The sequence below is a fragment of the Eschrichtius robustus genome, chromosome 19, assembly GCF_028021215.1.
Source record: "Eschrichtius robustus isolate mEscRob2 chromosome 19, mEscRob2.pri, whole genome shotgun sequence".
Lineage (NCBI taxonomy): Eukaryota > Metazoa > Chordata > Mammalia > Artiodactyla > Eschrichtiidae > Eschrichtius > Eschrichtius robustus.
In genome coordinates, this window is record NC_090842.1 from 24,391,204 (window position 1) to 24,407,694 (window position 16,491).

Sequence of the window (16,491 nt, forward strand, 5' to 3'; positions counted from 1 at the left end):
GTCTAAAAATTAGTCCAGATGCTTTTAGGCTTATTGCTGAAAGTGGTATTAAATACAATTAAAACCTGTGGTTACTCAAAATATCAAACACCATCAGGACAATGTGTATGACTCAGTCACATAAAGTGAGGTTCTTACTTGCCAGCTTCTGCCAAGAAGACCCAGCAGTAAAATTATGAGCACATACATTTTCATGTACATATCCAGTCTCTTCTACTTTGGACAACATTTTAGATCACTCATTTCAGAGACTTTCCTTCTTAATACTTTGTTTTCAGAAAAGATCCATTTTTTTCCCCTCCATCCCTAGCTTGGGTCCCACAGTGGATTGTTAATCTGTGGTCTGACTCTGGAAGTGTCATTTAAGGTAAGGCATGGGATGTACCTCCTCTTACTCCAGTATTTCTTAATTTCAATTTTAAGAGAAGGCTTATTTTGGCAAATTCTGAGATACTAATAAATCTTTCAATTCTTTTCCTATCTCTAAATCCCTCTACCAATTTTTCAGACCCCCTTCTAGTCTTGTATTAAAATGCAAAAAATCTTTATCTGTTATCTCTTTCTTATTTTTCTCTTGCTCCATCTTGGCCCTACTATAGCCAGCCTTAGCCTTTAGTCATTTACCTCTGCATCCTGTCTAGTGATGTCACCCAAGATCACTTTTTAAACATTTTTGCAATATGTTTATCTGTTTTTAGATGAGAGATGGGGTTATACCATTCAAGTAGTACAACCAATTTATTGCTTATAACTCACGTGCCAAATGAGAATCCCCAAACTGCCAAATATTTACTCTCTGAACTCCTATCAAGTACCAAATGCTTGGCATCAGTTTTGCCCCCACTTCCCTACCTATAGGCCCATGTCAGATATTGTTACCAGATCAGTAATACCCGGGATCGGTCTCCTCAGACTGTAGTAAAACTCGCCATAAACTGTGTAGTGGCAAACAACAGAAATTTATTCTATTGTTGTTCTGGAGACTAGAGGTCTGAAATCAAGGTGTCAGCAGGGCATACTTCTCCTGAAGGCTTTAGCTTTTGGTTTGCCAACAGTTCTTGGTGTTCTTTTGCTTGCAGCTGCAACACTCCAATCTCTGTCATCATATGGCCTTCTTCCCTATGTCTCCTGTATCTTCAAGTCTGTTTCTTCTTATAAGGACGCCCGTCATTGGATTTATCGTCCACCCTAATCCAGTATGACCTCATTTTAACTTAATCACATCTGCAAAGATGCTAGTTCCTAATAAGATCATATTCATAGATACTGGGGATTAGGCTTTCAATATATCTTTTGTGGAGACACAGTTCAACCCACAGCATCCCTAGAGAGAGCTTTAGAATACTCAACAAGCTATTCCAAACAGCCACTTACAATCAATCAGTAAGGGATGGAATAAAGAATCAAATGTAATTTGGAAGGCAATATTGAGTATTTAAAGCATGAATTCTGAAATGAGACAGCCTTGATTTGAAGGCTGGCTGGACTTAACAGCTGTGTGACTTTGTAAAGTTACTTGGCCTTTCTGTTCCCCAGATGTCATATATGCAAAGTGAGGATCATAATACGACCTATTTCATAGGGTTGTGGAGATCAAATGAAATAATATAGGCAAAAGCACAATGTCTGGCATTTTAAATGATCAAGATACGTTGGCTTTTAAAATTGTTAATTTTTCTGAAGATATTTTAATTGGTTTATTATTATGAACACTGAGGTGTTATATGTGATCAGTATTGTGCAAAATATCTGATTAATGAAAACAGCCTTGACTTTATCTTTTAAAAAAAAAAGTTCATATTATATACAATTTTAAAATGTACAAAAATTGAATTTTAGTGATTTTTATTATTAAAGTACTAATTGCTCTATAGTGTCAAGCATAAAAAAGGTGATTTAAAAAAATTTTGCAGCTTTGTCTATTTCTCTTTCTCTGAGTCTCTTTTCTCTTTCTCCTTTCCTTTCTCTCTTATTATCTATTTATATATTACATATATATTTTATACACTTATATATTGATATAATTACATTATTTTATTATATTGAAATCTATAGTATATATAATGATATGCATACACATTTTTCAAGTTTTTTACTAGCCTGTGGAAACAATTGTTAGAATTCTGTGATAGTCTAGTAAGTGCACTTATTGAAACTTATATAATTTTATAGTATTTTTAGCACTGTATTTGGTCCCAATTTAAATATGATCTTAATGGTAAAATATCTGACACCTTAAGGAAAAGAAAGCTGGGATATTTTTAAAATTAAGTAAAAAGTATGACATAAAACTGAATGAATACTTAGGGACAAGGTAGTACTTAAATACAGTTGAAGTAACAGAAGTAAAGGCTAATTCTAGAAGCTTTGCACAGCAGTTAAAGATCACACTTCACATATAATAGACAGTTAAGTTAAAGTTAAGCTCTTATAAGATTTCTTTATATATAGGTTTTTAAAATCATGAATCCATACATTTATTTCTATGTAGCCCTGGCTATGGTATATTAGTAGATGAACAATGCTGATTTTATTTGCTGTTATGTTAAATCAACTTGCATTTGTGCTTCCAGATCATTTTACTAAACAATTTTTTCAAAAATGAAACAGAAAGCCTTTGATATTCATTTATTACTACTAAATTTTGATGACACACACGAGGAAATTGATGCATAGCAGCCATCCTTCCTCTTAAGCTTTCTTGCTTTGGTTTATATATATTCCCCCTGTATCACACAGCCAGCTTTGGACCTTAAAGGACATCAACATAAGGAATAGATGTATTATAATTAGATACAAATTATTAATCATTCAAGGGAAAAGCTCAAACTGTTCTATTATGACAGACAGATGCCGTGAGTTATATGACTAACTTGATAGTTCATCTATCAATGTCACCTGACTTACTAAAATATACACTTTTCTCTCCTGCACCAAAAAACATTGTTCAAGATTATTTTCCCTAAAATAATGTTGCATGGACTCTTGTTTTTGTATATTTTTAAAATACCTCATGTGTAATTTTTCCAAGCATAATGAGAATGAGTAAGAAGGAAATGCCCTAACCTGTTGACTTAAACTTTTGAGATGGACCTGTGTTTTTTAAAGACCCAATGACACTTTTCCCCTGGGGTGGACATGGGGAGTTATTTTCACGTTTCTCCTTAGCAGAAGCATAGTATTTGAAAGCAGCTGAACAACTCTTGCCACCTGTTCCAGGTATTTAAATTTATGTTGCTCATTTTTTTTCATGCATAATATATATTTATCCACCTCAGGTGAAAACAACATCAGAAGGAAAACCCACCAAACCAAGTTAAACCAGCAGGATTTAAGCCAAAATTTAGTTGCAAGCAGCTTGATCAGTGATGTTTTATTCATCAGTCACCTGCACTTATATCAAATTGTTTACGCACAGATTTCAAGCATAAGTAGCGAACGCACCATTCCATTTTACTTGTGTAATATCATGGATTAATAAGGTTCCCATTAGTCTGTTAGATCCCCCATAGATGTTCAGGTGCTGCATCAAATGACTTCCTATTAGTTGTATTCAACTTATTTTTCAAATTGAATGAAAATCATTTTCAGGTGTTTTAAGACATAATGAGGCAGATTATTTAAGTACTTAAGCCACTTTATGAAAGTAAGTTAAGCATGAGTGGAAGAAGCATTAATGCATTTATGCTACAGAACAATTTACTGAGGCAATTTATATATTTTATTCAAAGCTCACGTCTTTTATAACCTAAATATTTTCCATTGTTTCTTTAATTTTTATTAGAGAGGCAATGGAAAGTTACAGGGTAAGCTGAAATTATGTGAGAGGCATACTTTAGAAAGGTTGGCGTGGGATGACCTCCACGGAAAGCAAATATTAAGTAGAAATCTTCAAAGGAGGCAAGACTGCAAAAGTCATAGGGGGGAACATTTCAAATAGAGCCACTATCAGGCACAAAGAACCTGAGTTGGGGACAAGCTTGGCATGTTCCTGGAAGAGGAAGAATGCTTGAGTATCCTTTAGTGTACTTGGTTCTGCCATATTCCAAGACCATGCTCTTTACACTACACCACACTGCCTAAAAACAAACCCCCCCCATAAAAAAGAAATAAATAAAACAAACACGGAGAAAGTATAAGAGTGTTCTTCATCCCGAACCATTCTTTACTCTTTTCTTAAGGTCACTGCATCTCCACTGATTACAGACAGTCCTTGACTTAAGATGGTTAGACTTATCAATTTTTTGACTTTACAATGGTAGGAAATTGATATGCATTCAGTAGAAACCCTACTTCAGATTTTGAATTTTGATCTCTTCCTGGTCGAGCTATGTGCAGTATGATACTCTCTTGTGATGCTGGACAGTGGCAGCGAGCCACAGCTTCCAGTCAGCCAGGCAATCACGTGGGTAAACAACGAATACACTTACAACCGTCCTGTACCATTCTGTTTTTCACTTCAAGCACAGTATTCAATAAATTGCATGACATATTCAACACTTTATTATAAAACACGTTCTGTGTTAAGTGATCTTGCCAAATGTAGGCTGATGTAAGTGTTCTGAACACATTTAAGGTAGGTTAGGCTAAGCTATGATATTTGGTAGGTTGGGTGTATTAAAAGCCTTTTTGACTTAAGATATTTCAACTTATGATGGGTTTATTGGAATGTAACCCTATCATAAGTCAAGGAAGATCTGTATGCTTCCTTTTTTTCCTGAGGCCCTCACCTATCAAATGATACTCTCTTTTCCAATCTAACATACATGTTGCTAAAATATTTAAAGAAGTGCCACACCCAATTTATATGTTTTATGGGGAATTTCATTTGCAGGAAAGATAGATAGATATATGAAAGATAGAAAGTTAGAAAGAAAGATAGATGATAGATAGATAGATAGATAGATGGATAGTTTTTTTACCCTTTTTAGAAGATCCATGTCCAGGAATTTTACACATTTTCTTGAGCACTACTAAGCCACTTAAATTCACTGAAACTTCATGTTATACATTATTATGTAATATTCATTTCTTTATTCATAACTAATAATATCCATCATTGGTTCTGATAAATTGAGTCTATGAAACTTTTTTTTTCTTATTAATACTATTTTTAACACATTCAGTTATTTGATTCAAGAAAGGTACTATTCTTACCATTGTGTGTTTTACAAAAATATCTGAAATGCTGTGAAATATACAAATAATATCATAAGTCAACTTTGTTGCAAGAAAAGTAAGATTTTAGAAAAGAAATGATTGGAAGTCGCTTGATTATGTGATAGTTTGACATATACAATGGATAGCTTACTTTAAAAAAAATCTAAAGACATTACAAAAGGCATTAAGGGGAGACAAAGTACAACATTCAGAAGAATGATTTTACAAAAGTTCTTTGATTTTCCTTTTACACTGTGTTCTTTATCACTCTAGGTAATTTAAGCTATCTTTATAAGATGTACAGATGCCTCTTTTTAAGCTATCAACTATGTTTGCTTGTTTTCTTAAGGAGAATTAAATAAAATAACTTAGAGTTATACTATACTTTGAACCAACAATATTAAGATTATAGGTAAATTCTAGTACAAAAAGAAGTCACAAATGGAACAAATGCTTTTTACGTTGAAAGTACACTAAACTAATGAGAGAGAAGGAACTCTTGGATCAAAAATCCGTACCTTATTCATGAACAAGTAGCCATTTTTGCTCATCATACACATTTTATTTTTGCTCACCAGACATGATAGTTTGAAGTTTTTGTTCCTATTCAAGTAATTCTGAGATAGAAAAAGAGAATTCCTGTTGCTTTTTAGTGCTTTTCCCCATTCTAGACATCAGTTTCTAATTTAGGAAATTGAGTGATATAAACAGGTGATCTCTAAGGTCCTTTCAGTGTTGACATCCCTGGATTCTATATCAAGCCGGATTCTCAAACTGACCCAAAAAATGATGATGTGGATTTGTTTTTGAGCTACTAATAGTTCTTCATTCTTAGAATATGACCTTTAGGAGTGTGGCATAGTGCAGAGCATCTTGTAATAGGTGTTGGGACACAAGAGTTCTCATCCTAGCTCTGCCACTGACAAGCCTCATGGTATTAGATATCTCACTTAATTCTGTCAATCCTTATTTAAAAACTTAGATGACTTCAAATTGTCTTTCTCACTATAAATTTCAATGAGAGATAAGCAAGTTGCTCTTAAAATGAATCTTGACAGTAATTATAGCCAACACACAGTGAAAACATTCTCAGAAAACAAAAGGTTCTGTAAAGTCTTCAGATCTTGATTTGTTTATTCCTTTTGAAATATGGAGTGAGTTATGGTGGCCACTTGGCGTACTTGAAGCCCTTCAAATTGTCAGTTCTTTGCTCTTTCCAAAGCTCTGTAGATCTGTTTTCTGTGAAATGTTTGTTTCTCTCAATTTGTAGCACTCTGTAGGGTCCCACACTCAGAGCATAAAATAAAAAATACAAAGAAAAGTAAATAATCTTACTCAAAATTTATTACAAATAGCAGTTTGGAAGACTCATTATCACAGTATGAAACATAAAAAAGAAGGATCATAATCAAAGAATGTGAGAAAAATGTAGAAAATATGTGGGTACATATCTATGCAGCTATTTCAACAACATCCAAATGTGTGATGTTGTGCTGTTCATGCATGAATCAATAAATACATTTCCGTACTCATTTAACAGTTTGTTATTGAAATTAGACTATAGTTATAAATACTAATTAGAATTAAATCATAAGAAATGAAATACGCTCAGCATCTGCTACCAGTCTACGGAAAATGAAGATGCTCAAATTGGTTGAAATTCATCAAATTTTGTTTCATACTTTTATCAGGATTTTATAAAACAAAAGTATGAGGGGGGGAGTCCCCAGGCTTCAAGAGACTATAAAATCTCAGTGAAGTTGGTTTCATGCATGTCAAATGAAAAGGGATAAAAGCCCCTTAGTACACATGCACTGCTGAGTTGGTCGAATTGAGCCAATTCTAATTTTTCAGGGCTGTTGAACACATCAGGGAAGACCTGAGCAGACAGATGAAGTACAGACTGTACTCTATGCCTCAGCTTCAGCAAAATCCAAGTGATTTCTCAGCCTGTACTTCTGAATTCCTGCATCCTGGGTCTGAGTGCTCTTTAACACTTGTTAGTTAGTACCTGTGGTGCCTCACTCAGGCAGCCCTGCTTCCTTGATAATATAATGTGAGACTCCAGCCCTCTTCAGCTCTGAGCTACAGAATCTTGGGCCAGAGCAAGGCTGACCTTTGATTGCAGCTTCTCTAAAGACGATGGAAAGCTGTGGAGTTCAGTAACTCCATGGAAGACTTTAGTCTATTCCAGGGTGGAAGAAGCCACACAGGAAAAACTAGAGAGAGCTGGGAGAAGCAGGGAGGAGAGACTGAGGAGAGATATATGTTGAAGACTCAGGAGATAGAATATTGCTGAGGAGTATATACTTGGAAAAAACCATAATTCAAAAAGACACGTGCACCCCAATGTTCACTGCAGCACTATTTACAATAGCCAGGACATGGAAGCAACCTAAATGTCCATCGACAGATGAATGGATAAAGAAGATATGGTACATATATGCAATGGAATATTACTCAGCCATAAAAAGGAATGAAATTGGGTCATTTGTAGAGACGTGGATGGGCCTAGAGACTGTCATACAGAGTGAAGTAAGTCAGAAAGAGAAAAACAAATATCGTATATTAACGCATATATGTGGAGTCTAGAAAAATGGTACAGATGAACCGGTTTACAAAGGAGAAATAGAGACACAGATGTAGAGAACAAATGTATGGACACCAAGGGGGGAAAGAGGGGAGGGGGGTGAATTGGGACGTTGGGATTGACATGTATACACTAATTTGTATAAAATAGATAACTAATAAGAACCTGCTGTATAAAAAAAATAAAATTCAAATCAGCTATAAAAAAATAACATAACATAAAAAAAATAGAATATTGCTGAGGAAAGTTCACTGGGTTATGCTAGGGTTTCACAACCTTGTTACTATTGACATTTGGGGGCAAGTAAGCTTCTTCTCTAGGTATGTAGTGTTGTTGTGGGTGTGTGTTTGTATTGTAGGACATTTAGCAGCATCCCTGGCCTCTACCCACTAGATGCCAGTAGCACTCCTCCCAAGTTACACGAATCAAAAATACCCAAGCATTGCCAAATGTTCCATGCTGTGGGGTCGGGGTAGGGGGGAAGGGTGGCAAAATCTCTGCTCATTTAGAAATCTCCTGTGGTTCATCACCTGCCTCCATGGTTTGGATTAACTGCTTTCTACTTTACCTTTTAATAATCATACTTCTTCAGAAGGCTTCCCTTACTCTCTGTGAGACTTAGATGCCCCCCTGCATGCTTTGTTAATACCCTATTCTTACTTCACTCAACAAAAATGCATTAAACACCTACTATATACTATGTATGTCTTAGAGATATGATAGTAAATAAAATTGACAAGGTTCCTATCCTAATGATGCTTTCATGTTTGAAGAGGAAACAGACAGTAAAGTGTATAGTCACAAATTAGCAAAAATTTTGTGGTTGCTAGGAAGGAATTAAAGAGAGTGAGGTGATGGGACCACTACTTAGTAATTAAGGAAATAATTTAACTTGAGTGGGCATGGAAGCTGACAACTCAGCAGGGACATATGAAAAAAGAAGGAGTTATAACAACCAGGCTGAGGAAGCAGCAAGGGCAAGAGCCCTGACATGGGAACAAGCTGGAATTATTTAAAGAACTGCAGGAAGGCCAGGGGCTATAGTGTTGTGAACTAGGGGAAAGGCAGATCTGAGATGAGCTAGAAGAGGTAGTCCTGGGCCAGGTGATACAGAGCCTAGTAAACCATGGTAAAGCCTTAGATTTTATTTCAGTGCTGTATCGTAGCACTTAATATACTATCTCTACCTGTCAAGAGACATGGTCTATTATTCATGTGACCTTAAGCAATTCATGCCATTTAAAAAAAATCTGTAAAATGGGTAACCATATATGCCTCAAATAGTGTTGTGAGGATCAAATAAAATGTTGTGATGCTAATAAGTATTAGTTAATGAAACCATAGTCACAGCATTACATGCATTATATCTCTTAGTCCACAAACAATAGGCTTTATTCCCACTGTGAGGATGGAGAAAAGACACTTGAACTCAATGTTGAAGGCAGAGTAAGAGACTGTTGGTGCAAAACACATGATGGAGAGGACAAGATACTCCAGAAAATGGGAGCAATATGTACAAAGTACAGTTATCAGAAATCCTGGAGTAGAGGGTGACAATAAGCAATTAGATATGTATGGCTGGAGTGTAAGGTGCAGGAGAAGAAAAATCTGGAGAAATAGATTCTTAACTTATTTGGGTTATTCAGTCTTGCTAAAAGTAACTTTACTTCTTTGAGCCTCAAAGGGGCAATAACACGTCTTTAATAGCATTACTGTAAAGGAAACATAAAATAATCTTTTTAAACAGAGCCTAACACAAACTAAGTTTTAAAAATGTTAGGTATATAGTCAAATATCCAAAGAATGCTTATTAGTGCACCAACACCCTTCTAAGATCATTTCCAGTGATAAGCTAATATACTCTGTTCCAAATCTTTCCCATACTACATTTTGATGAATGACTTGAACGAGAACACAGATAAGATTTTTTAGATAACCAAAGTTGGAATGGATAGTTAATATACCAAGTGACAAAAATCATGTCTTTATAGGCTGAAGTGATTAAATTTAACATAGATAAATGTATAGTCCTAAGCTCACATTCAGAAAAAAAAAGTATCTGAGATGAGACAGATGTGGGTAAACAGCCATTCATATGAAATATCAAAGGGCATTTTTGTGTGAATGCACACTCAATATGCGATAAGAATGCTATATATTTTCCAAAAGTGCAGATGCAGTGCTATTTTAATGGCATTCACAGAGGTATGTGTCTGATACAAGAAAGTAATTATCTCACTTCAGTAAAACCAAAGAATCTTATTGCAGTGACAGAAAATGGTTGATATGTATAGATTGTTTGAATGATTACATCTTTGAAACTAATGACTAAAGTGATCAGTATATTAATACTGTAAATCTATCTCTAGTTAGTGTCCATTTAGAATGAAAGGTATGACAGAGCCCCTGAAAGATGTGAAAAGCAGTGCCTGAAAGGAAATGGAGCTCACAATACTGACCTTCATCTTCTCTTTTGATTCCTATAATTCCACTAGTGTTAAGGAGGCCAGTATACCAGTTGGCAGATCTTTTCAAGGAAGTTGACCCTGAATAGCTTGCTTTTGACATATGGCCAATGGAAAAGTCAGACTGTAATTCATCTGGGGAGTCTGGTTGAAATGTGTAATGATGGGCATGACATGTACTCAGCAAGAGTGGCACGAACCCATACAAGGGAATTGGAATGAGTACAAAGAGGACGCTCCAAAAAAAGGGTGCAGAGAAAAGCACAGCCTTCATTTGAAATATACTCTTGTTGAATTTCAAGAGACTGGAACATGTTTTAAGGAAATCTGGGCTTGCTTTCAAAAACAGGATCCATTTATAGTCTGAGGGGAAAGCCACAGGAGGGTAAGGGATGCTGGCTGAGATGTACTTTGAATTCCTTGATTTTCCAAATCTGAAGCTCAAAGTCAAATTCAGACCCTGCCAACTACTTGAACCATGATGAGAGTTAAAAGGTTTTCATAAGTCCTTGAAAAATGTAACTACAGCTTGACTTTAATTCTCCAACATCAATAATGGTGGCTGGGTTGGGTAATCCTTGTGATACTACTCACTTTCACTCCCTGGTACAAACTCTGCATTTATGCCTTGTTTTGGAAAGGTATTACTCATAGAGGACGAATGGTAAAGTGATTTATTTAAGATGATTCTCTTGAAGCCATGACAGTCATGACTTGCTTTGCATTCTTGGGGTGGATTTGAGCCTCTGCAGCCATGAAATTTTGTAAGAGAACATGAAAACTCTTTTAAGAAGCAGGTGAACACAGGATTATGGACAGAGAATTCTACAGGAAAATGGTGAGCACAGATTAAGGACAGGTGCACCACTGGCAATATCATATCTAGATTCAAGAGAGAGAGAGAGATGATAGATAGATGATCGATAGATAGATAGGTAGAGTCATTCAGTCTTTTAAGTCTTATAGTGATTTTATCTAGCAGACCCTCTTTACTGTAAAGTCCCCTCTTACATCACTTATCACTCATTCTCAGCTAATTGACTCTTGCTCTCAATTTCAGAAAGAGTGCTTCCAACTAAACTGGTTTTAAAAAATATTACTTTCTCAGCTTTTTTCCACATGTTAATGCCCCTTGCCCATGTTCACTTTTACCCTTTTTATAACATTCCTTGTAGTAAACTGTATATAGCCTAAGTTATGCTCTAAAAACCTCCAAATCTTATTTGCACAACAGAATAAAATGTATTTCTCACTCACTCTAAACATTCCATAAATGCCAGCATGGGGCTGCACTTAACACTGTCATCAAGGGACCCTGGCTGACGGAGGCTATGCCTTGTTATAGTTGTACTATCTGTGACTCTAGCCCCTTTCCAGTAACTAAGGCAGGGGAAGAAAAAGAGTAGAGACTTTTGCTGATCAAACCCTCTCTCTAGAAGTGATATCCATCAATTATATTCACATCTCATGGCTTGGAATCTACCCACTATCATGCTGTAGTGGAGCCATTGTTAAAACTCTCAACTGTGATGAACTGAAATGTGATCCCAGTGGAAGGGAAGTACAAGCAAGAACCGCTACCCAGGCAGTTGAAAAGTTTGAGGAAAGTAATAACGATAAGGACAGTAGGACTCTATGGCTATTATTAGGAAAGGGATGTACTGAATAAGACAATGATAGGCTGGGGGTGAGTAATCAACAATTAAAGCCTAAGTGTGAAAACCAGTGGATTAGGAAAAAACCCAGTCTTCCCTCCTGTCTTTGTCTTTTACTCTTTTTTTTTAAAATTTATTTATTTTAAAAATTTTTGGCTGTCTTGGTTCTATCACATATGCACCATACGATCTGTCAGACTGATAGAGCAATGAAAGTGATTACTGAAGAACAGACTGGCGATGACCCCTGAGTATATGGGAAAGCATCCATCAGGACACAGTATACACCCTAAATCAGTGACCATTATATTTTCCAGTGTACCCTATAAATATAATATGAGTCTGAGAAACATGGCTGAAAGTGTAACTACACATATCATCACTCCTAGTGATTCATTTGGGGAGTCTGTGCTTCCAGTACTGCAACTCTTGACTCTGAAGGTTTAGACGTCCTGATCCTTTGCCAGAGGACGCAGACATAATCTCATTCAACTTTCAACTATAGCTGCCATCTGGTTACTTCAGGATATATGTGCCAAGAAATCAGCAGTCAAAAAAAAAAAGGAATCACCAATCTGGATAGGGTAATGGATTTTGATTATCAGGAGGAGATAGGGCTGCCAAAGAATATGTTTAGGTACTAAAGAATATGTTTGATATCCAAGAGATCCAAAGTCACATCCCTTGGTACCCCCTTGCCCAAATTTAATAGGAAATTGACAAGCAAAACAACTGTGGCCTGAGAAGGGCATGATGACTATCAGTAATACCCCCTTGATACGAAGATTTGGGTCACTTGACTGTGTAAGCTACCTAAAACCAGCAGAGTTGCTAAACAAGGCAGGGTGGAATCTAAAATGTGTAGTAGAGAAAGGAGATCATGAATATCCCTTGTGGCCTCAGGATTAGCCACAGCAGGAAAATCAACCAACCAGAATCCTGGAGGAACTGTTTTCAGAATTTATCATACGAAGAAAGTAGATCTAACAGTGCAAGGTCTACCACCCAGGTGCGTGAATCATTCTCCAGGAATTTCCCTCATAAAAAGAGAGCTAGCTTATCCAAACACATAACCTATTTCTGAGACATGCCAATTAGAGTCACTGGTCAAGGAGGAGGTATGCATGTCTCAAAAGAGGACACTTATGAAGCTTCAGCCTACCTCCAGTGGTACCCTTGCATTGTATGCTTATAATTCAATGTTTCTCATTGTTCACGCTTACCTATTTCATTCACCCACAGGTTTTGAGCCAAAGCATATTCCCCCCAAAACTTTTATATACCAATGTCCATCTCAGAGTCTATTGGGGGAAAAACCTGACCTAAGACATATACATCTACAATAAGAACCATGAAGAAGAAATGCAGGTTTCTATGAAAGTGTAGAATCTAAGATTAGGTTTAAATAGGAGGCAAAAAAAAAAACCAAAAAAACCCATGTGCAAGAGATGATTAGGCTATAATCTGGAGGATGTAAATAAATGTGGTATCTGTTGATTAGGCTGCGGTGAAGGGCAGGGGAAAGAAGAAGAGTATTCTATCTAGAAAGAAAAGCATGTGTAACAGCGTGAAAGCACAGTGACAGGGGTAGCATGATATGAGGGGCTAAAAGGAGGCCAGAGTAGCTGAACCACAGAAGGGAAGCAAGGACTGGAGAGGTGGAGTCTCATATAGCTCACATTAAATACAGTGATCTTCATTCTAAGATCAATGAGGTAGCTACTGATTTTTTGTTAATGCAGTTGTATAGATTGAGGCAAGAGGTGAGAGATGATCAGATTCCCATTGTGAACAGCCTTTCTGTCTTCCTCATAGAAGAAAGAGAAGGAGCATACTGAAAATGGAGAGACTGGAGACACAACTATGGAGGTACAGGTGGGAGGCTATGGGACCACAAGGAGGGATATCTAACCCCAAATTAGTAGAAGACACAACTAAACAGAATGGGAAAATATGTCAATTGGAGACTATCAAGCAGAGGAGAGAGGAAGGGATTTTCTAACAGAGATAAAATATGTGCAAGCTTCTGACCAAGAGAGCCATCCTTAAAAGTCTTAAGCAGGCATTTCACAAAAGAAGATTTTCAAATGGCCAATAAACATGTCATTCCTATAAGGCACAAAAGAAGACATAACTAATTTATACTGCTAGAAGTCAGAGTAGTGTTACCCATGGGACAGTATCATAAAGGTCATAAAGGGGGCTCTGAAGTGTTGGTAGTGTTTTTCTATTGCTTGATCTGGATGCTGGTTATAAGGGTGTGTCGTTTTTGTGAAAATTCATCAAGCTGTACACTCACAATATATTATACTTTCTTATACGTATATTTTACTCCAATAAAAACTTTAAAATGATAAAAACAGTAAATAAATAAGAAGAACACAGCCCACAGCATGGAGATGGTAGATTTGTACATATATAATAATGATCTCAAGGCAGACAACAGTGCCTTGTTCTAAACAAAAGCACTTTATAATAAACATAATAAGAAAATTTCTCTAAATATCATATGAGTCTTGTCAGAGACACCTGTTTTAACTTCATATAAAGACATTTTATAAGCCACTGGGCCTTTTCCTCCTTTCCTGGTCATCTCAGGGACCAGGAGAATTTCTCTAGTTAATTAGGACAGTAGAGGAAAAGAGACTAGAGTTGGAGTGGATTTCAGTTCTAATTTGGCAAGTCAACCAGCTGCGTAGCTTTGAGCACATCCCATAACCATTTTGAGCTTCAATTTCCTCATCAGTAAAATGAGGATTGTCTCCATACCTCCTGGAGCTATTAAGATCAAATCAAGTAATTCTAGGGGAAAAAAGAGAGAGCCAGTCTTATCACCAGCGCTATAACTTGATAGTTACGTATAGTTGGGAGCAGAAATGTATGAGCTGGAGAGCTGAGGGTCATTGCCTGAACGGACATCTAGGGTTGGGGTTTAGACTCTACACTAACAATAAAGTGGAACTGCACAGTAGAAGGCATCAGAGTGACATGACTATAATTCTACTTTAGAAAGATCTCACTGAAAGAAACTTAGAGGACAAAGTGGGAGAACTGAAGAACAATGGCAAGGTTCTAGAGTAGATAGGAGGAGTCCGTTACCTTACTAGAGTTTCAAATCAAGGAAGGTGATTCTGTCAGTTGTATATAAGGAGGATTTCCAGTGGAACAGGATGTGGAGACTGGTCGCCAGAGGCAGGGGAAAATAACACAAAGATATTTGCATAGATCATCAAAAGATAAAGACTTCAGTGTACATGGTGGTAGAATGTCCATGAAATCCTTGCCCCGCCTTTGGATGGAGTTCGGAGACTGAAACAAGTATATCATTAAGTGAACGACAAGCCCGGTTGGCCTGGAACTCTTTCTATTTAGCCACTGAACGCCCCACATCTAGTGAAAACCCTCAGTCCCAGGCAAAGGATTACTCTAAGAGGTGAGTTTCAATATGGATAAAGTTTCTTAGGTTAAGTTGCAGAGGAAACAAACTTTGAGGAGATTTGCATGCAGTGAATTTATTGGCAGGTTGGTTTGGGGGTGAACAACAGTAAAGGGGTGAAGGCAACAGGAAGAGGGAAAGCAGGAACATGAACTATGATGGAATCACAACACAGCCCTCAGTTGGTCCTAAAAAGAGCTCTGGAGCTGGGCTGGCCCTCAGGAGTTGTCTCACATTGAGGCATGGGGGCTGGGGATTTGTACTCCTACACAGATCACTCTTTGGATTTCAAGTTGTCCCTAGAGAGGAAGCATGGTCAAGGTTAACTTCTGGTGAAGGACTGAACTGTAAGCCATCAGCAGCCCACACTCCGATTCTTAGCATCTGGGAGAATGAGCGCTTTGGCCCTTCACAGGGGAACTAGACCAAGCACTACAGCATCTATTAAGAGAGCAATTCCACAAATAAAACCTGGGAAACTCCCTTCATTTCTGCATGGGTTCTTGTTGCTAGTTGGCTTTCTGTGAGGGCTTACAAAATGTTCAGCAAGTGAGCTTCCTCTCCTATGTTCCTTCTAGTTTATTTTGATGGCTATAACTCAGCAGCATGTGCCTTCTTTAATAAACACATGTCCAGCTCCTAGGAAGAGACACCCATATTAGGTATTGGATGGATGTGCTGTTCCCTTCTTTATTTAGACCTGGAAATGGAAGTCACCCCTTTATTCCCCTGTCCTTTTCCCTCTGCTTCTCCCACTTAGGAAACATTTACCAACATCAAAGAGCAGTGGAACAGTAGAGAGCTGACTTAGCCATAAAGATTTCCCATTGCTGTGTTACATGTGACCTTTTCCTTTTGCTGTTACTTAATTCTGCCCTCTGGACTTGCCTCTAAGGTGCAGAGAGAGAACCAACTCTCTGCACTTCAGGAATGCCTTTCTTCTCAAATTATCACTTGAACAGGCAAAATGATCCCTCACAGACCGCTTTAAGCTACACAATGGGCTTGCAAATATGAGAGAAGCGCAAGATATGCCTTTCCAGGTTTCTGGGAACTCTATGACTAGAAAGAAAATGCAAATAATCATTGTTAATTAAAGGCATCTGGGACATGAGTCGAGGTGAATTATCACTGATATTAGTATAGGTTCATAAACATTTTATCTTTAAAGCCATTTTATTGAAT